A 6454-nucleotide genomic window follows, 5' to 3' on the forward strand; every position below is an offset into this window, starting at 1 on the left:
TAGCCAGCAGAGCTGTTGGCCTCCCGGTAGATGTGGGAGATATGGCATTTTTTAAAGGTGCTAATAATGTCAATAGCAGAGGTGATTATGTTGTGAATCGACCAAGAAGGTTTTGAAGTCCCATTAAGGAACTTTATTATATTATTTGAATCCCCTTTTATCCATAGATAGGGGCATTTCCATTTTTTGGCTAGGATGATGCCTTGAAGAGCTACCATTGCTTCAGCTTTATGATTGGTTTGGGTTCCAATAGGGACAGCAACCATTTCCTTTTAAATTCCTCTATGATCTCTAACAATAGCTCCAGAACCTAAAGGACCCGGGTTACCTTTGGCAGCACCATCAAAATTAACTTTGAGCCAACCTTGAGGAGGGGTTTGCCACTTAGCTTCAAGCCTTTTATCTTGGTTGAGATTAGGACCATCAGTGATCTTCATATTCCATACCCTTAAGATATTTGATTCCAGTGGATTGTTCGAGGAACAAGGACCCTCAATGATCCCTATATTTTCCTGAATAGACCATTGAATTTTCTAAAATACAATATCTTGATTGAGGGAGACATCCCTAAAGATTCGATTATTTCTTTCTTTCCATAGACCCCACAAGATGTGAGGAAGAGAAAGCTATGACAAACATCTCAAAAAAGGGTTAGCCCAATGAATATTCTAGGAGGAGAACATATCTCTAATGTTATTAGGAAACACCCAAGCGATATTGAAGCTCTTGAGGAAGCTTTCCCAAACAGAGGCTGAGAAGGAATAGTGGAGAGAAAGATGGTCCACAGACTCTTCCTCTTGAAGGCACAACACACATCTATTAGGGAGGGAAAAACCTCTACCTTTGAGGTTGTCAAGGGTCAGGATCTTATTTTGGAGGATAGTCCAGAAGAAAAAATTGATTTTGGAGGTAAGACCCTTAATCCAGGCTTTAGACGAATAAGTATTAATATTGTTTATAAATATTATATTTTAGAGATTTTATTCTTAAATGCTTTTTATATTTTCAACAAAAAATTCAATATTTGTAGAAATATTTCAAATAACTATATGAAAAAAATTCTTGAGAGATAGTCGATAAATTATATCAAGTTATAATTTTTTTGTTAAAAGAGGGGTAATAATTTATTAATCAAAAGATTTCAATACAATCTAACTTAAAGGCTCAACAGAACCACCAAGAGGCCAAAAGACAAAAAAATACACTCAACTAGTGAAAGTTCTCTAGAAATATCTAAATAAACTCTCATGTCCTTCATAACTCGAACTTTTAACATTGGTGAATACCCACTAGATAAACTTCCCTAGTCCTCAACAATTGACATTCCTATTTTCTCAGAAGTCCATTTTTCCAAGCAATCTACCACCTTGTTCTACTCTCAATGAATATGACAAGAAGGTGACAAAGTCCAAAGAATCACAAAGACTAAAATCTAATTGACCGCCAAGGCCAACCATCAATTCACTCAAATCCATTGCAGCTTATTCAACATCTCAACTACTACATGCTAATTAGATTCACAAATGATTTTCTCAGACTAAGGGGACAAGTAGTCTTTAGAGCACTAAGAACAAACAAACCTTCAATATAGTTGTTAATTTGATGACTATTATATGAAAAGAAGAAGAATAGAAAACCCCCCTAACTATTGCTTCGAATAACCCCAATCCTATTATGTCTAAGATTTCCTCTAGAAGACATTTGTATTAATTTTCAACACTTCATGAGGAGGGGGTGATGAACACCCATCCCACTAAATCTTACTTTTATCCTAATAACCCTATCTAGGAATTGAAAAACTCCTATCATAGTAAACCAAATCCAAAATTTGTACTATACTCATATTTTCTAGATCCACAAAAATAGGCAAATCACATTTCTTCAATACAGTCTCTTAAAGACCATTAGTAAATCTCAACCAAAATTAATGAGCTTGAATTTTCTTATCATGGATATCTTATTGTTATTTTGTTACCATATTTGCCAAAAGATCAAAATGGGCACAATACTGCAAACAATATGAAGTAATGAAGCCTTAGCTAGAGGGTTCCCTATAGGACTCCAAAATTCCACCAAAGAAGATATACATGAATATAGGCCCAATTCCAAGTCCCCCACCAACATGTCAAATTTTCATAGGATAGGAATAGTGAAATAATAAATGTGTGAATAATTACTCATATTTATTACACAACACAAATTGAAAGACCCAAAACTCATTTCTTCCTTAAGTTATCCAAAGTGAGAAATTTAATCTATGCAACCAACCATGATAAAATATTGGATTTAGATGAAGAAACATTATTCTGGACATACCTATTTCAACCAAGAAACATTAGTTCTACCATAGTAATTCTTATCCAATTCCTGATAACCTAAAGAAAACAAGAATTTTCGCTTTGAATATAGGCCCTAGGCAAGAAGATAGCTCTCTAGTAAAGAATTATAGACTCTTCTTTCAAAACTATTGGCAACCTCTTCACAATCATCTATGGGTCTCCTAGTGGCCAACCAATAGAATCTTTCCATCTAAACACCTTCACTAAATCTAAATTTTGAGAAGATTAAAATCCTCCACTTTACAAAAATGAACTTCAAGAATTTTTTTACATATAGACTACAAGTCTGAAAACATTAACATAATAGAAGGACTCATATCCAAAAAGTTATTTTTCAATCCTCTATTATACATCCAAAATAAATATTTTTTAACTCTCATTTTAGAGTGCCTCAAATAATAAAGCCCTTACAAAAGGTATTGGAATGAGAAACATCAATACTCAGCACCCTTCTTAAACACTAAAACGTACGAATCATGGCCTAGTCATGATTTTGATTAGTGCAACATGTTAGCAATAACTTTTAAGGGGACAAACCAAAATTGTATTCCCAAAGTATTTATGTTGTTGTAGTCTAATTACACTAGATTGAATCCTATTGAGGTAGTCTATAGAGTGATTTCAGATCTAATATAAGTAATTGAACAAAATAAAAAATCACACACAATATTAAGGTTGATAATCAAATCTCTTTATATTCAATTTTTAATGTATCAAGTACATTCCCTTTTATATTCTTATTTCTTCTCCTTATATTCTAACTCCCTTCTATCACTACTCTGTACTAGTGAATAGATATCTCATCTTTACTTATATCTCTCAATAGGGATACACCCCTTAGATAGTGTCCATAAGGTCTATTCTATCTTCTAGTTATACTTTCCAAAATCCTATTTTTGGGTTACACCCTTATATCTCTAGACTAGTGTCTATATCCCATTTGTTGGTCAACATCATCCCATTAAGAAAACCTCAAGATTATGGAAAAATGTCCTTGTAGATGACTTTTAGTGTTTGGAATTGATCATACCATTGTCTCTTATCTATTTGCAATTGATGAATATGGACATGTACGCGCACTGGTTTTGTTTTTTCCTCTAGGAGTGATGTTGGAATCTTTTGTTTTGAAGAAAAGTTTGTGAATCATGGGTCATCTCAGTAATATGTACTAGTGAGAGATTCACAAAATTCTGTATTTTTCCAAATTTCATCCTTTCTTTATCAAACGAGTCTTTCTTTTGTTAAAGTTGTTCATGAAATCTTTCTATACTTGCTCATTCTACCTCATCCAAGTCCGTCATGACATTGTATTGTTTGAAATTTTATGAAATATGGATCTCCAATTGCTCCATTTTGAACTTGACAGACTGTAGTAGGCTAGGCCATTACAAACAATACTTATATAGATCATTTACTTTTCCTTCTATTTTCTTAGTGGTGGTGAGTTGTGTCTCTAAGGTCATTTGTATTTTCACATACTAGTGCCTTACCTCATTTTAATTTGTCTTTTCAAACTCCTTTTGGATTTCTTGCTCTAAGTTATCATTTTGTAGGTCAATATTTTAAAAGAGCTCATCAATTAACAACTAGAGGTGTACCAAAGCTACTTGAGATGAGCCCCCTTGAGATTGAGGATATTTTTCCTAGATTTTTTTAATAATTTCCACCACTATTTTTATTGTTTAATTATACTCCTTTAGTACCTTCTCCCAATTTGTTTTTTATATGATATCCCTCAATTAGAATTTTTTAATAATTGTTGTATTAGCTTCCTTTATCACTAGGATCTTTGGAATCTATTCTAAAACCTTTGGTTCTTTATTCATCTATTCCAGAAAGGTTTGGATGTGTTCCATTGTGGATATTTTAGGAAAGGATGTGGTGGACATAGATGTCACATTATTGGTGTGGGGAGGAGGGGAAATAAGAATTTCCATTAGCCTATTCTCACAACTTCACTTTCTTCCAGTTTTCCACCAATAACCCTAATTATACTCACAATCTCTTTTACTTGGTGTAGATATATTTCAATTATCTCATCATCAAATTTCCTCAGATTCTAAAAATTTTGATTTAGATTTTTCAATATGGCTTGCTTTATCTGAAAATTAATTTCTTACACACTACTTAACTTCTCCTAGATTTCTTTAGAATACTCCAACCGCATAACTTTAGAGAATATTGTATATCACTTAAGACACTGAAAATTGTAACTCTAGCCTTCAAGTTATTCTCATGTCCATTTATCTTATCCAGAGTGAAAGGACCATTTATCAAAATAACATACCCAATCTTGATAATATTCCATATTCTAGTTGGAAGAGATCCCAAATGATATTTATGCCATCAAACTTCGGTTCTTTGTAATTTACTACATGTTTCATTATGGATCATCCTTAAGTGGCTAATCTTCTCCTAGAGGAACCTCACTCTGATACTAATTATTGAACACACTACATGACTCTGAGGGGGTAGGGGGTGAATTAGTTTGGACCTCAAAATACTCTACTTCTAATCTTTAAAATTTAAATCATAATTAACTTATTACTATAATTAGGAAATATGAAATTACAAAGCATAATAAACACATGCACACACCATATTATGTGGTAAACGCTAAAGAAGAAAAAACCACAATGAGAATAACACTAAAAATATGAATAGCTAATTACAATATTTCAAGCTCAAGGCCAAGAAGCTCACTGCACCATAAAGGACTTGCAAGACCAAGGTAAACAACCTTAGGGCAAGATACGAAGAACTATGTAAGCTATCAAAAGGAACACAACTTCTTTTGGAAGGTACAGGAAATAGATGAATTGGAATGAACTAGATCTCTTGGTCATCGAATTTCCCTTAAAACACTCTATCAAGTGACTGATATCATGGCAACTAGATTCCTCATTAACCACTATGTCAAAGCTCTTCACAATCTAACTTTGTGCTTCCGCTACACCAAATCTATTTGCACATCATTAAAATCCACTTCATATTAACTCACACACATTCCATACCTCAACTCATATAGCCACACATCTATATATACAACATTATTCATTAAAAACCTCAACTAGGTTGACCATAGATAGAATATACAATATTACATAAATTAGGCCACCCAAACCAATAAAAGGGGGTCCAAATACATCACAAAACATCCTTTTAAAATAATTCCAATATATTGCACACACTAGCATATCTTCCAAAGTTGGCATCAAATTGAACATGTAGATGCATAATAAAGAAAGTTTACCAATCGGCCCAAAAATATCCTCAATTGAAAAATACATAATAAAGATCCAAGCCAAAACCAAATGATCTTAATAAGATAAGCCATCTGGCTTGGCCATAAGCCAGGACAATTGAGCATGTCAAACATAAAACAACATAACTTCACATGTAAATCAAACCAACGCCATAAAATTATATTAGAACATTGCACAAACCAAAATAACTCATCCTCGAAGATGAAACACTTAAATCCACATATCTAAGAACAACCAAGCATTTTGCAAACCAGTTCTGATAGATAACCTTACTATCAGAAACAAAGAACTCTGTCATCAAAGAAATATAGGACCTGAAAAACTGATAGTGCATAATAGATCTAGATCAGAAAAATTATATCCAGAACCGTAATCTATAATTTTTACAAACTAGAGGAATGCAAAGAATTCTTCCACTAGGACATTAAATACTCTTTCCTCCATGTTAAAACTTATGCTACAATAGCCTTTTGAAAACACGTCATACTCACTCAACATCAAGACCAAAAAGCATAACAACATCTAAATACTCACTTTTTGGACCATAAGCAACATCCACATTTGCTACAACATCTACTTATTTGCACACAACTTGTGAAATCAATCACAAACACCGGACAAATTTGATCACAATGAAAACACAAATTATTGATAACTCAAGTTTCTAATATATTTTTCATGGTAGACTAATGGAGAAAGGTAGGGAGAATGACAAGAATGATAAATCCAAGTCTCTTGAGGGATCTAAGTTTCTTGGTAAAGAGCCCATGAAATCATTTTGGAACTATGAATAATATGACCATTTCAGAAAAGAGTGCAAGGAAGAGAAGAAAAAGAAAGATAAAAATA

The sequence above is a fragment of the Cryptomeria japonica genome, chromosome 5 (genome assembly GCF_030272615.1).
Source record: "Cryptomeria japonica chromosome 5, Sugi_1.0, whole genome shotgun sequence".
Taxonomy (NCBI): domain Eukaryota; kingdom Viridiplantae; phylum Streptophyta; class Pinopsida; order Cupressales; family Cupressaceae; genus Cryptomeria; species Cryptomeria japonica.